The sequence below is a fragment of the Crinia signifera genome, chromosome 1, assembly GCF_055691185.1.
Source record: "Crinia signifera chromosome 1, ASM5569118v1, whole genome shotgun sequence".
NCBI lineage: Eukaryota > Metazoa > Chordata > Amphibia > Anura > Myobatrachidae > Crinia > Crinia signifera.
Window position 1 is genome coordinate 439,655,432 of NC_139217.1, and position 13,933 is coordinate 439,669,364.

The following is a 13,933-nucleotide window of genomic DNA, read 5'->3' on the forward strand; positions in this document are numbered from 1 at the left end:
TTATATTTGCGAAAAGGGGTAAAAATCATTCGATGGTTGGCAACCCTGGAATGATTTCACCCCCGTTGGCTACCCTGTGAATGAATGTTTATGCCAAATATCCATTCGCAAAGCGGCGGGGATGCTCAGATTGCGGTGGGGCGGGCATTGGCTCGCCCGGCTGGTGGCGTAAGATGGCTCACTAAGCAGCACTTTTTCTCTGCTTGGCGAGTCAACCAGAAACACCCCGATATGCATGATAATATCATTAACAAGGGTGTGAATCAAAGGGTCAACAGTGTCTAGGTCGGCATGAGGTTTTCACCATCGACATGGTCCCCTAATTTGTGTAGCGCGTACCCTTGCATGGTTCGCTTTGCTCGTAAAAAATTCATGTTGTCTTTTTTGATGTGTTGACCATTGTCAATGTTGACCTACTTAATTTTTTTCAACGTCGATGGTGACGACTTATTGACTGTCGACCTATCATCCAGATAGTGGCACTACTGCCCCACTGCCAACATGGCCTCAAGCTCAGCAAGCATAGAAATGGCTGCTGATTACAATGTCAGCCAATTTATCAACGCATGAGAATCAGGAGAGCGCAGCTGGCATATAACAGGAGACACAATGCGTCCTTTAACACCCAGATTAAAAGATTGCTACAAACAGAGCCGGCCCTAGCCTAAATGATGCCCTAGGCAATATTTTGGCTGGTGCCCCCTAGCACCGCCACTAGTTCCACCTCTGACCCTGCTCCCCTTTCCCAGCACCACCAACCCTCATCATAGCAGTCATAATTTTAGTGCTCCTACGATGATCACGAAGGTGGTTCTCCCAGGGCGAGGCTCATCCATTGCACTCCGGGTGTGTTGACCCCTGTGATTTCCCCAAATGCGGGAAACTCGACTGCATAATTTGTGGTAGTGGGGGACTGCGTTCGCGCTTTCCCCTGATCAGCTCTGGTAAAAGTCAGCCCTTTGTACCTAGTACCTCCATTAGGCTTGCTTTCCTTCCTTCAATCCTTTCATCACTCTTAGCCCTGCCCACGCGCCCCTTAAGCTGCGCCATTAGCTTACACTCTGTGTTCTGCTCTGATCTCTACTGCTGTGTGCTGGCTGCATATGCTTCCTTGTTTTTACTTTGCTTGTGCCTTGTAGTGTGCTTTGCATATACAACCAGTAGAGGTCGCTGCAGGACCCACACTCACTTGCGTTGCCAAGGAGGCCTCCAGCTGTTGCATGCCGACTGCTTGAATGACAACACAATATGCAAATCCGTGTGCTCTGGGAATGATTTGCACTAGTTGTGGGTATAGTTTGGGGGGATGCGTCAGGAATAGGCACTTTTCCACTTTACCACCTCAATGTTAATAGATGTGGCCTCCCTGCGGTATTTTGTCCCCAGCTGGGAGTTGCTTGTGCTGCCTCAGGTAAATCTCCTTCAGCCAAAGGGGGTGTGCCTGAGCTGCGGCCCTCCTGAGCCCTAGTCCAACTCATACTTACCTGGCAGGGGAGATACCATGATCACGAAGGTGGTTCTCCCAGAGCGAGGCTCATCCATTGCACTCCGGGTGTGTTGACCCCTGTGATTTCCCCAAATGCGGGGAAACTCGACTGCATAATTTGTGGTAGTGGGGGACTGTGTATGCGCTTTCCCCTGATCAGCTCTGGTAAAAGTCAGCCCTTTGTACCTAGTACCTCCATTAGGCTTGCTTTCCTTCCTTCCTTTCATCACTCTTAGCCCTGCCCACGCGCCCCTTAAGCTGCGCCATTAGCTTACACTCTGTGTTCTGCTCTGATCTCTACTGCTGTGTGCTGGCTGCATATGCTTCCTTGTTTTTACTTTGCGTGTGCTTTGCATATACAACCAGTAGAGATCGCTGCAGGACCCACACTCACTTGCGTTGCCAAGGAGGCCTCCAGCTGTTGCATGCCGACTGCTTGAATGACAACACAATATGCAAATCCGTGTGCTCTGGGAATGATTTGCACTAGTTGTGGGTATAGTTTGGGGGGATGCGTCAGGAATAGGCACTTTTCCACTTTACCACCTCAATGTTAATAGATGTGGCCTCCCTGCGGTATTTTGTCCCCAGCTGGGAGTCGCTTGTGCTGCCTCAGGTAAATCTCCTTCAGCCAAAGGGGGTGTGCCCGAGCTGCGGCCCTCCTGAGCCCTAGTCCAACTCATACTTACCTGGCAGGGGAGATACCATGATCACGAAGGTGGTTTTCCCAGGGTGAGGCTCATCCATTGCACTCCGGGTGTGTTGACCCCTGCGATTTCCCCAAATGCGGGAAACTCAACTGCATAATTTGTGGTAGTGGGGGACTGCGTTTGCGCTTTCCCCTGATCAGCTCTGGTAAAAGTCAGCCCTTTGTACCTAGTACCTCCATTAGGCTTGCTTTCCTTCCTTCCTTCCTTCCTTCCTTCCTTCCTTCCTTCCTTCCTTCCTTCCTTCCTTCCTTCCTTCCTTCCATCCATCCTTCCATCCTTCCATCCTTTCATCACTCTTAGCCTTGCCCACGCGCCCCTTAAGCTGCGCCATTAGCTTACACTCTGTGTTCTGATCTCTACTGCTGTGTGCTGGCTGCATATGCTTCCTTGTTTTTACTTTGCTTGTGCCTTGTAGTGTGCTTTGCATATACAACCAGTAGAGGTCGCTGCAGGACCCACACTCACTTGCGTTGCCAAGGAGGCCTCCAGCTGTTGCATGCCGACTGCTTGAATGACAACACAATATGCAAATCCGTGTGCTCTGGGAATGATTTTCACTAGTTGTGGGTATAGTTTGGGGGGATGCGTCAGGAATAGGCACTTTTCCACTTTACCACCTCAATGTTAATAGATGTGGCCTCCCTGCGGTATTTTGTCCCCAGCTGGGAGTCGCTTGTGCTGCCTCAGGTAAATCTCCTTCAGCCAAAGGGGGTGTGCCCGAGCTGCGGCCCTCCTGAGCCCTAGTCCAACTCATACTTACCTGGCAGGGGAGATACCATGATCACGAAGGTGGTTTTCCCAGGGCGAGGCTCATCCATTGCACTCCGGGTGTGTTGACCCCTGCGATTTCCCCAAATGCGGGAAACTCAACTGCATAATTTGTGGTAGTGGGGGACTGCGTTTGCGCTTTTCCCTGATCAGCTCTGGTAAAAGTCAGCCCTTTGTACTAGAGATGGGCAAAACGGCTCACTGAGTCGACCCGGGTCTGTCAGTGAAAAGATCTAGATCCTTTGGGTGGCTCTGCGGCTCAGTTTGTGTAAAAAAGACAGTTATTTATGGTTTGAGTTGGTGTACCATACCTCCCAACATGACCCTTTCCAGAAGGGACACAATGCTCTGTTTCTGGACTTCCCTCTTAATGTTTGATTGTTATTACCTGTGTGGAAACACCTTTCTTACCCATTTACCTGTTTAGAACAGGTAATAGCAATCATTCGTTAAGAGGGAAGTCCAGAAACAGAGCAGTCGTAGGTCAGAGATGGGGAACCTTTGGCCATCCAGCTGTTGTTGGACTACACATCCCAGCATGCCCTGCTACAATTTGCTATTTGGCCATGATAAAACTGTTGCAGGGAATGCTGGGATGTGTAGTCCAACAACAGCTGGGGCCAAAGGTTCTCTAACCCTGACCTAGGTGGTGCACTTAACATAGATTGTTCTCCACAGTATTAGCCCATAGAATCTATGATTTTACACACAGGGAAAATTGACTAATAATTGAATAGCCCTGCGTGGTAAACACAGTAGAAAATTGAATATTGAATACGTTGGGTTTGCCCCCTTATATATCTCAGGGTCCCTTCCTGTGGGGCTACCGGTCTCTGTACTACTACTACAATTAGCCTGTAGCCCCTCCCCTTGAATATCTCCCCAATAGGCCCTCAGCATTTCAGGCATACACGCTGCCGGATACGGCAGTAGGGGGAGGTGGAGTCTGACATTCTGTGGCTCACTGTACAAATCAGGCCTCCCTCTTGAAGACCCCTTTTCATTGCCAGTTTCGGGAGGGAGGAGGGGGTCCCTATGATATAAAAATAAAAGTGTCTACTCACCCATTAAATACAACCATTTCCCTCATGCCTACCTATATACTTGTACAATGAGAAATACAGGGAATAATCCTTTGTGAGGTGGTGTTCTGGGGTATTGATCATATTGGGGCAATTTATCAATTTTGAGGGCGCAGGGACAGGGCTCCGAAATGAGCCCGTCCCTGCGAAGCCCTAACCTGGAAGCCGGGGGGTCAGACCCCCGCTGACCCCTCTCATCCGAGCCGGGCAGTGCGATGTGTAGGCATAGACTACAATGGGCTATCGCCATCTCAGAATGGCGGTAGCCCAGGGGTGCGAAGCCGGGCTGCCCGATGTTGATACATCGGGCAGCTTCGCATCCCCCATAGAAACCTATGGGGATGCGGCCGGCTGCGCTGAAAGGGGGATCGCAGCAGGGATCGGAGATTCCTGCTGCGGTTCCCCGATGATACATTTAGGGGATACTGGCTTACTAGAGTAGAAGATACCATGTCTCTGGTACATGTACAGCTGCTAGCCAGGGAGTACACGGAGGGTGTCAGAAGGAGAAGAGGAGCTTACAGCGGGATGCGGCTCCTTAAAGTGTTCTGTACATTGCACATTTTAGAGAAATGTAATGACATCATCTCCAAGGGCCAGGCCCGCGGTGATCCCCGCCGGGACCACTGATCGCCGTGTTGGGGACAGCCCAGCACCAAGGTAAGCTGCTGGGCTGCCCCCAGCCCAGTGCACCCCTCCAGCCATCGTCCTGGAGGTGAATGGATGCCTCACACCGGCATCCATTCACCTCCTCCGCTGCTGTCTGCTGAATATAGCAGACAGCAGCGCAGGCTGTCTGTGCCCCCCTGTCCAACCTGCGGATGCTGCGGTCCCCCATTGATGTAAATGGGAGCCGGGTCGGATGACCCAGTGTACCCATTTACACCGACTGCCCTCTACCCAGGTCATAGTCATGTTCTACCCAGGTCAGGACCTGGGGAAAAGGTTGTTTGGTCGACTGAACTAGGTCGACATTAGGTCAACAACACTAGGTCGACATGCTGAAAGGTCGACGTGGTTTTAGGTCGACGTGGTTTTAGGTCGACATGGAACAAGGTCGACGTGGTTAGTAGTAATAGTACGTTTATTTATAAGGCGCCGCAAAAGTGTCCGCAGCGCCGTACATAGTAAACAAAAAACAAATGACAAGGTAACATACAGGGTTTGTTGAAAAAGTCGACGTGGTTACAGGTCGACGTGGTTTTACGTCGACATGGAACAAGGTCTACATGGTTATAGGTCAACATGAGGAAGGTCGACAGGTCATAAGGTCGACATGGGGATTTTCACTGTTTGTTGAGCCGACATGTGCTGACAGGCGGTATTTCATGCCCTACCATCCACTAGGGCGTGGTGGGAGAATATAATAGTGTGGCAAGCGAAGTGAGCCACTGTGCCCGAAGCATTGCGAGCGATGCGAGGGTCCGATTTCACTTCCAACTGTGTTGACATTCGGGTCAAAAAACAGGGAAAACCCCATGTCGACCTTATGACCTTTCGACCTTCCTCATGTCACCCTAACGTCCATGTCGACCTAAAACCACGTCGACCTTGTTCCATGTCGACCTCTTCCCATGTCAACCTTTCTGCATGTCGACCTAGTGACTGTCTGACCAACGCTTGTCTGACGAACAATCCAGTTCCCAGGACCTGGGTAGAAGTCCAGTGTAAAGGGACACGACGTGTCCCATTTACACTGCCGCTGACCGGGGTCTGACCCGCTGAAGACCCGGGGTTTTGCGGCGGTGTAAAAGGGGTATTAATTTTGCTCAATGCCAAGGGAGACTAAATTTGCTTATTGCCAAGGGGGATTAAATGTGTTCATTGCCAAGCGGGACTAAATTTGCTCATTGCCAAGCCCCCCCCAAATGAAAGTTAAAAGAAGGCCCCCTTCCCCTCCAAATTAAAGTTAAAAGTACTACACAGCCCAGCAAACACAGATCTAGTAAAAAAAAAAAAAAAAACATGTGCACTTCCTAACTAAAGTCTGTGTGTCTGTGAGAATGTGTGTTCATACTTCTACACAACTTTCTGTGATACTGTACTAGTAGAAGATGGTGAAGCAATCTTGCAATGCCTCTGCTGAGTCTGCTGTGGACCTCCTTCAGGGCTTCAAGAAGAATCTAGATCTGCACATGACACAGCAGCAGCAGCAGCAGCAGCAGCAGCAGCAGCAGCAGCAGCAGCAGCAGCAGCAGCACAAGCAGGCTTGTTTTTCTATTCACTCACAGTCTCCAATTAGAAGAAAATATCTCAGCTGCCAAAGGGGGCAGTGCTGAGCTCAAGCAATGCATTGTATTGTATGCAATTCAAAACGTAACTGATCCGGATCACCATTTTGGGATCGGCGGCTCCCTCGTTCTTTGAAGGGAGCCGTTCAAAAGAACTGGATCGTTCACGAACGACCCATCTCTACTTTGTACCTAGTACCTCCATTAGGCTTGCCTTCCTTCCTTCCTTCCTTCCTTCCTTCCTTCCTTCCTTCCTTCCTTCCTTCCTTCCTTCCTTCCTTCCTTCCTTCCATCCTTCCTTCCTTCCTTCCTTCCTTCCATCCTTTCATCACTCTTAGCCCTGCCCACGCGCCCCTTAAGCTGCGCCATTAGCTTACACTCTGTGTTCTGCTCTGATCTCTACTGCTGTGTGCTGGCTGCATATGCTTCCTTGTTTTTACTTTGCTTGTGCCTTGTAGTGTGCTTTGCATATACAACCAGTAGAGGTCGCTGCAGGACCCACACTCACTTGCGTTGCCAAGGAGGCCTCCAGCTGTTGCATGCCGACTGCTTGAATGACAACACAATATGCAAATCCGTGTGCTCTGGGAATGATTTGCACTAGTTGTGGGTATAGTTTGGGGGGATGCGTCAGGAATAGGCACTTTTCCACTTTACCACCTCAATGTTAATAGATGTGGCCTCCCTGCGGTATTTTGTCCCCAGGTGGGAGTTGCTTGTGCTGCCTCAGGTAAATCTCCTTCAGCCAAAGGGGGTGTGCCCGAGCTGCGGCCCTCCTGAGCCCTAGTCCAACTCATACTTACCTGGCAGGGGAGATACCATGATCATGAAGGTGGTTCTCCCAGGGCGAGGCTCATCCATTGCACTCCAGGTGTGTTGACCCCTGCGATTTCCCCAAATGCGGGAAACTCGACTGCATAATTTGTGGTAGTGGGGGACTGCGTTCGGGCTTTTCCCTGATCAGCTCTGGTAAAAGTCAGCCCTTTGTACCTAGTACCTCCATTAGGCTTGCTTTCCTTCCTTCCATCCTTTCATCACTGTTAGCCCTGCCCACTCGCCCCTTAAGCTGCGCCATTAGCTTACACTCTGTGTTCTGCTCTGATCTCTACTGCTGTGTGCTGGCTGCATATGCTTCCTTGTTTTTACTTTGCTTGTGCCTTGTAGTGTGCTTTGCATATACAACCAGTAGAGGTCGCTGCAGGACCCAAACTCACTTGCGTTGCCAAGGAGGCCTCCAGCTGTTGCATGCCGACTGCTTGAATGACAACACAATATGCAAATCCGTGTGCTCTGGGAATGATTTGCACTAGTTGTGGGTATAGTTTGGGGGGATGCGTCAGGAATAGGCACTTTTCCACTTTACCACCTCAATGTTAATAGATGTGGCCTCCCTGCGGTAATTTGTCCCCAGGTGGGAGTCGCTTGTGCTGCCTCAGGTAAATCTCTTTCAGCCAAAGGGGGTGTGCCCGAGCTGCGGCCCTCCTGAGCCCTAGTCCAACTCATACTTACCTGGCAGGGGAGATACCATGATCACGAAGGTGGTTCTCCCAGGGCGAGGCTCATCCATTGCACTCCGGGTGTGTTGATCCCTGCGATTTCCCCAAATGCGGGAAACTCGACTGCATAATTTGTGGTAGTGGGGGACTGCGTTCGGGCTTTTCCCTGATCAGCTCTGGTAAAAGTCAGCCCTTTGTACCTAGTACCTCCATTAGGCTTGCTTTCCTTGCTTCCATCCTTTCATCACTCTTAGCCCTGCCCACGCGCCCCTTAAGCTGCGCCATTAGCTTACACTCTGTGTTCTGCTCTGATCTCTACTGCTGTGTGCTGGCTGCATATGCTTCCTTGTTTTTACTTTGCTTGTGCCTTGTAGTGTGCTTTGCATATACAACTAGTAGAGGTCGCTGCAGGACCCACACTCACTTGCGTTGCCAAGGAGGCCTCCAGCTGTTGCATGCCGACTGCTTGAATGACAACACAATATGCAAATCCGTGTGCTCTGGGAATGATTTGCACTAGTTGTGGGTATAGTTTGGGGGGATGCGTCAGGAATAGGCACTTTTCCACTTTACCACCTCAATGTTAATAGATGTGGCCTCCCTGCGGTATTTTGTCCCCAGGTGGGAGTTGCTTGTGCTGCCTCAGGTAAATCTCCTTCAGCCAAAGGGGGTGTGCCCGAGCTGCGGCCCTCCTGAGCCCTAGTCCAACTCATACTTACCTGGCAGGGGAGATACCATGATCACGAAGGTGGTTCTCCCAGGGTGAGGCTCATCCATTGCACTCCGGGTGTGTTGACCCCTGCGATTTCCCCAAATGCGTTCGCGCTTTCCGCTGATCAGCTCTGGTAAAAGTCAGCCCTTTGTACCTAGTACCTCCATTAGGCTTGCTTTCCTTCCTTCCATCCTTTCATCACTCTTAGCCCTGCCCACGCGCCCCTTAAGCTGCGCCATTAGCTTACACTCTGTGTTCTGCTCTGATCTCTACTGCTGTGTGCTGGCTGCATATGCTTCCTTGTTTTTACTTTGCTTGTGCCTTGTAGTGTGCTTTGCATATACAACCAGTAGAGGTCGCTGCAGGACCCACACTCACTTGCGTTGCCAAGGAGGCCTCCAGCTGTTGCATGCCGACTGCTTGAATGACAACACAATATGCAAATCCGTGTGCTCTGGGAATGATTTGCACTAGTTGTGGGTATAGTTTGGGGGGATGCGTCAGGAATAGGCACTTTTCCACTTTACCACCTCAATGTTAATAGATGTGGCCTCCCTGCGGTATTTTGTCCCCAGCTGGGAGTCGCTTGTGCTGCCTCAGGTAAATCTCCTTCAGCCAAAGGGGGTGTGCCCGAGCTGCGGCCCTCCTGAGCCCTAGTCCAACTCATACTTACCTGGCAGGGGAGATACCATGATCACGAAGGTGGTTCTCCCAGGGCGAGGCTCATCCATTGCACTCCGGGTGTGTTGACCCCTGCGATTTCCCCAAATGCGGGAAACTCGACTGCATAATTTGTGGTAGTGGGGGACTGCGTTCGCGCTTTCCCCTGATCAGCTCTGGTAAAAGTCAGCCCTTTGTACCTAGTACCTCCATTAGGCTTGCTTTCCTTCCTTCCATCCTTTCATCACTCTTAGCCCTGCCCACGCGCCCCTTAAGCTGCGCCATTAGCTTACACTCTGTGTTCTGCTCTGATCTCTACTGCTGTGTGCTGGCTGCATATGCTTCCTTGTTTTTACTTTGCTTGTGCCTTGTAGTGTGCTTTGCATATACAACCAGTAGAGGTCGCTGCAGGACCCACACTCACTTGCGTTGCCAAGGAGGCCTCCAGCTGTTGCATGCCGACTGCTTGAATGACAACACAATATGCAAATCCGTGTGCTCTGGGAATGATTTGCACTAGTTGTGGGTATAGTTTGGGGGGATGCGTCAGGAATAGGCACTTTTCCACTTTACCACCTCAATGTTAATAGATGTGGCCTCCCTGCGGTATTTTGTCCCCAGCTGGGAGTCGCTTGTGCTGCCTCAGGTAAATCTCCTTCAGCCAAAGGGGGTGTGCCCGAGCTGCGGCCCTCCTGAGCCCTAGTCCAACTCATACTTACCTGGCAGGGGAGATACCATGATCACGAAGGTGGTTCTCCCAGGGCGAGGCTCATCCATTGCACTCCGGGTGTGTTGACCCCTGCGATTTCCCCAAATGCGGGAAACTCGACTGCATAATTTGTGGTAGTGGGGGACTGCGTTCGCGCTTTCCCCTGATCAGCTCTGGTAAAAGTCAGCCCTTTGTACCTAGTACCTCCATTAGGCTTGCTTTCCTTCCTTCCATCCTTTCATCACTCTTAGCCCTGCCCACGCGCCCCTTAAGCTGCGCCATTAGCTTACACTCTGTGTTCTGCTCTGATCTCTACTGCTGTGTGCTGGCTGCATATGCTTCCTTGTTTTTACTTTGCTTGTGCCTTGTAGTGTGCTTTGCATATACAACCAGTAGAGGTCGCTGCAGGACCCACACTCACTTGCGTTGCCAAGGAGGCCTCCAGCTGTTGCATGCCGACTGCTTGAATGACAACACAATATGCAAATCCGTGTGCTCTGGGAATGATTTGCACTAGTTGTGGGTATAGTTTGGGGGGATGCGTCAGGAATAGGCACTTTACCACCTCAATGTTAATAGATGTGGCCTCCCTGCGGTATTTTGTCCCCAGGTGGGAGTCGCTTGTGCTGCCTCAGGTAAATCTCCTTCAGCCAAAGGGGGTGTGCCCGAGCTGCGGCCCTCCTGAGCCCTAGTCCAACTCATACTTACCTGGCAGGGGAGATACCATGATCATGAAGGTGGTTCTCCCAGGGCGAGGCTCATCCATTGCACTCCGGGTGTGTTGACCCCTGCGATTTCCCCAAATGCGGGAAACTCGACTGCATAATTTGTGGTAGTGGGGGACTGCGTTCGCGCTTTCCCCTGATCAGCTCTGGTAAAGGTCAGCCCTTTGTACCTAGTACCTCCATTAGGCTTGCTTTCCATCCTTTCATCACTCTTAGCCCTGCCCATGCGCCCCTTAAGCTGCGCCATTAGCTTACACTCTGTGTTCTGCTCTGATCTCTACTGCTGTGTGCTGGCTGCATATGCTTCCTTGTTTTTACTTTGCTTGTGCCTTGTAGTGTGCTTTGCATATACAACCAGTAGAGGTCGCTGCAGGACCCACACTCACTTGCGTTGCCAAGGAGGCCTTTAGCTGTTGCATGCCGACTGCTTGAATGACAACACAATATGCAAATCCGTGTGCTCTGAGAATGATTTGCACTAGTTGTGGGTATAGTTTGGAAGGATGCGTCAGGAATAGGCACTTTACCACCTCAATGTTAATATATGTGGCCTCCCTGCGGTATTTTGTCCCCAGGTGGGAGTCGCTTGTGCTGCCTCAGGTAAATCTCCTTCAGCCAAAGGGGGTGTGCCCGAGCTGCGGCCCTCCTGAGCCCTAGTCCAACTCATACTTACCTGGCAGGGGAGATACCATGATCACGAAGGTGGTTCTCCCAGGGCGAGGCTCATCCATTGCACTCCGGGTGTGTTGACCCCTGCGATTTCCCCAAATGCGGGAAACTCGACTGCATAATTTGTGGTAGTGGGGGACTGCGTTCGCGCTTTCCCCTGATCAGCTCTGGTAAAAGTCAGCCCTTTGTACCTAGTACCTCCATTAGGCTTGCTTTCCTTCCTTCCATCCTTTCATCACTCTTAGCCCTGCCCACGCGCCCCTTAAGCTGCGCCATTAGCTTACACTCTGTGTTCTGCTCTGATCTCTACTGCTGTGTGCTGGCTGCATATGCTTCCTTGTTTTTACTTTGCTTGTGCCTTGTAGTGTGCTTTGCATATACAACCAGTAGAGGTCGCTGCAGGACCCACACTCACTTGCGTTGCCAAGGAGGCCTCCAGCTGTTGCATGCCGACTGCTTGAATGACAACACAATATGCAAATCCGTGTGCTCTGGGAATGATTTGCACTAGTTGTGGGTATAGTTTGGGGGGATGCGTCAGGAATAGGCACTTTTCCACTTTACCACCTCAATGTTAATAGATGTGGCCTCCCTGCGGTATTTTGTCCCCAGGTGGGAGTCGCTTGTGCTGCCTCAGGTAAATCTCCTTCAGCCAAAGGGGGTGTGCCCGAGCTGCGGCCCTCCTGAGCCCTAGTCCAACTCATACTTACCTGGCAGGGGAGATACCATGATCACGAAGGTGGTTCTCCCAGGGCGAGTCTCATCCATTGCACTCTGGGTGTGTTGACCCCTGCGATTTCCCCAAATGCGGGAAACTCGACTGCATAATTTGTGGTAGTGGGGGACTGCGTTCGCGCTTTCCCCTGATCAGCTCTGGTAAAAGTCAGCCCTTTGTACCTAGTACCTCCATTAGGCTTGCTTTCCTTCCTTCCATCCTTTCATCACTCTTAGCCCTGCCCACGCGCCCCTTAAGCTGCGCCATTAGCTTACACTCTGTGTTCTGCTCTGATCTCTACTGCTGTGTGCTGGCTGCATATGCTTCCTTGTTTTTACTTTGCTTGTGCCTTGTAGTGTGCTTTGCATATACAACCAGTAGAGGTCGCTGCAGGACCCACACTCACTTGCGTTGCCAAGGAGGCCTCCAGCTGTTGCATGCCGACTGCTTGAATGACAACACAATATGCAAATCCGTGTGCTCTGGGAATGATTTGCACTAGTTGTGGGTATAGTTTGGGGGGATGCGTCAGGAATAGGCACTTTTCCACTTTACCACCTCAATGTTAATAGATGTGGCCTCCCTGCGGTATTTTGTCCCCAGGTGGGAGTCGCTTGTGCTGCCTCAGGTAAATCTCCTTCAGCCAAAGGGGGTGTGCCCGAGCTGCGGCCCTCCTGAGCCCTAGTCCAACTCATACTTACCTGGCAGGGGAGATACCATGATCACGAAGGTGGTTCTCCCAGGGCGAGGCTCATCCATTGCACTCCGGGTGTGTTGACCCCTGCGATTTCCCCAAATGCGGGAAACTCGACTGCATAATTTGTGGTAGTGGGGGACTGCGTTCGCGCTTTCCCCTGATCAGCTCTGGTAAAAGTCAGCCCTTTGTACCTAGTACCTCCATTAGGCTTGCTTTCCTTCCTTCCATCCTTTCATCACTCTTAGCCCTGCCCACGCGCCCCTTAAGCTGCGCCATTAGCTTACACTCTGTGTTCTGCTCTGATCTCTACTGCTGTGTGCTGGCTGCATATGCTTCCTTGTTTTTACTTTGCTTGTGCCTTGTAGTGTGCTTTGCATATACAACCAGTAGAGGTCGCTGCAGGACCCACACTCACTTGCGTTGCCAAGGAGGCCTCCAGCTGTTGCATGCCGACTGCTTGAATGACAACACAATATGCAAATCCGTGTGCTCTGGGAATGATTTGCACTAGTTGTGGGTATAGTTTGGGGGGATGCGTCAGGAATAGGCACTTTTCCACTTTACCACCTCAATGTTAATAGATGTGGCCTCCCTGCGGTATTTTGTCCCCAGGTGGGAGTCGCTTGTGCTGCCTCAGGTAAATCTCCTTCAGCCAAAGGGGGTGTGCCCGAGCTGCGGCCCTCCTGAGCCCTAGTCCAACTCATACTTACCTGGCAGGGGAGATACCATGATCACGAAGGTGGTTCTCCCAGGGCGAGGCTCATCCATTGCACTCTGGGTGTGTTGACCCCTGCGATTTCCCCAAATGCGGGAAACTCGACTGCATAATTTGTGGTAGTGGGGGACTGCGTTCGCGCTTTCCCCTGATCAGCTCTGGTAAAAGTCAGCCCTTTGTACCTAGTACCTCCATTAGGCTTGCTTTCCTTGCTTCCATCCTTTCATCACTCTTAGCCCTGCCCACGCGCCCCTTAAGCTGCGCCATTAGCTTACACTCTGTGTTCTGCTCTGATCTCTACTGCTGTGTGCTGGCTGCATATGCTTCCTTGTTTTTACTTTGCTTGTGCCTTGTAGTGTGCTTTGCATATACAACTAGTAGAGGTCGCTGCAGGACCCACACTCACTTGCGTTGCCAAGGAGGCCTCCAGCTGTTGCATGCCGACTGCTTGAATGACAACACAATATGCAAATCCGTGTGCTCTGGGAATGATTTGCACTAGTTGTGGGTATAGTTTGGGGGGATGCGTCAGGAATAGGCACTTTTCCACTTTACCAC

At 51.3% G+C, this 13,933-nt stretch overlaps 13 non-coding genes and 1 pseudogene across 13 annotated transcripts; all 14 read left to right on the forward strand.

Annotated features, from left to right (window-relative positions):
* Positions 1–775: 775 nt before the first annotated feature.
* LOC146044978 (U1 spliceosomal RNA) lies at positions 776–934 on the forward strand. Its single transcript, XR_014465360.1, has one exon. It is a non-coding gene; the product is annotated as a U1 spliceosomal RNA (small nuclear RNA).
* A 542-nt stretch (positions 935–1,476) lies between these two features.
* LOC146044866 (U1 spliceosomal RNA) lies at positions 1,477–1,641 on the forward strand. Its single transcript, XR_014465308.1, has one exon. It is a non-coding gene; the product is annotated as a U1 spliceosomal RNA (small nuclear RNA).
* A 526-nt stretch (positions 1,642–2,167) lies between these two features.
* On the forward strand, positions 2,168–2,331 carry LOC146044008 (U1 spliceosomal RNA). Its single transcript, XR_014464811.1, has one exon. It is a non-coding gene; the product is annotated as a U1 spliceosomal RNA (small nuclear RNA).
* Positions 2,332–2,948: 617 nt separating this feature from the next.
* LOC146044635 (U1 spliceosomal RNA) lies at positions 2,949–3,112 on the forward strand. The gene has a single exon (XR_014465077.1). It is a non-coding gene; the product is annotated as a U1 spliceosomal RNA (small nuclear RNA).
* Positions 3,113–7,072: 3,960 nt separating this feature from the next.
* Positions 7,073–7,236, forward strand: LOC146044921 (U1 spliceosomal RNA). The gene has a single exon (XR_014465348.1). It is a non-coding gene; the product is annotated as a U1 spliceosomal RNA (small nuclear RNA).
* A 542-nt stretch (positions 7,237–7,778) lies between these two features.
* Positions 7,779–7,942, forward strand: LOC146044767 (U1 spliceosomal RNA). The gene has a single exon (XR_014465209.1). It is a non-coding gene; the product is annotated as a U1 spliceosomal RNA (small nuclear RNA).
* Positions 7,943–8,484: 542 nt separating this feature from the next.
* On the forward strand, positions 8,485–8,639 carry LOC146044997 (U1 spliceosomal RNA; annotated as a pseudogene).
* Positions 8,640–9,150: 511 nt separating this feature from the next.
* Positions 9,151–9,314, forward strand: LOC146041683 (U1 spliceosomal RNA). Its single transcript, XR_014463545.1, has one exon. It is a non-coding gene; the product is annotated as a U1 spliceosomal RNA (small nuclear RNA).
* Positions 9,315–9,856: 542 nt separating this feature from the next.
* Positions 9,857–10,020, forward strand: LOC146041690 (U1 spliceosomal RNA). The gene has a single exon (XR_014463553.1). It is a non-coding gene; the product is annotated as a U1 spliceosomal RNA (small nuclear RNA).
* A 534-nt stretch (positions 10,021–10,554) lies between these two features.
* Positions 10,555–10,718, forward strand: LOC146041665 (U1 spliceosomal RNA). Its single transcript, XR_014463527.1, has one exon. It is a non-coding gene; the product is annotated as a U1 spliceosomal RNA (small nuclear RNA).
* A 526-nt stretch (positions 10,719–11,244) lies between these two features.
* Positions 11,245–11,408, forward strand: LOC146041697 (U1 spliceosomal RNA). Its single transcript, XR_014463557.1, has one exon. It is a non-coding gene; the product is annotated as a U1 spliceosomal RNA (small nuclear RNA).
* A 542-nt stretch (positions 11,409–11,950) lies between these two features.
* LOC146042587 (U1 spliceosomal RNA) lies at positions 11,951–12,114 on the forward strand. Its single transcript, XR_014463928.1, has one exon. It is a non-coding gene; the product is annotated as a U1 spliceosomal RNA (small nuclear RNA).
* Positions 12,115–12,656: 542 nt separating this feature from the next.
* On the forward strand, positions 12,657–12,820 carry LOC146041705 (U1 spliceosomal RNA). The gene has a single exon (XR_014463561.1). It is a non-coding gene; the product is annotated as a U1 spliceosomal RNA (small nuclear RNA).
* A 542-nt stretch (positions 12,821–13,362) lies between these two features.
* LOC146042443 (U1 spliceosomal RNA) lies at positions 13,363–13,526 on the forward strand. The gene has a single exon (XR_014463876.1). It is a non-coding gene; the product is annotated as a U1 spliceosomal RNA (small nuclear RNA).
* The last annotated feature ends 407 nt before the right edge of the window (positions 13,527–13,933 follow it).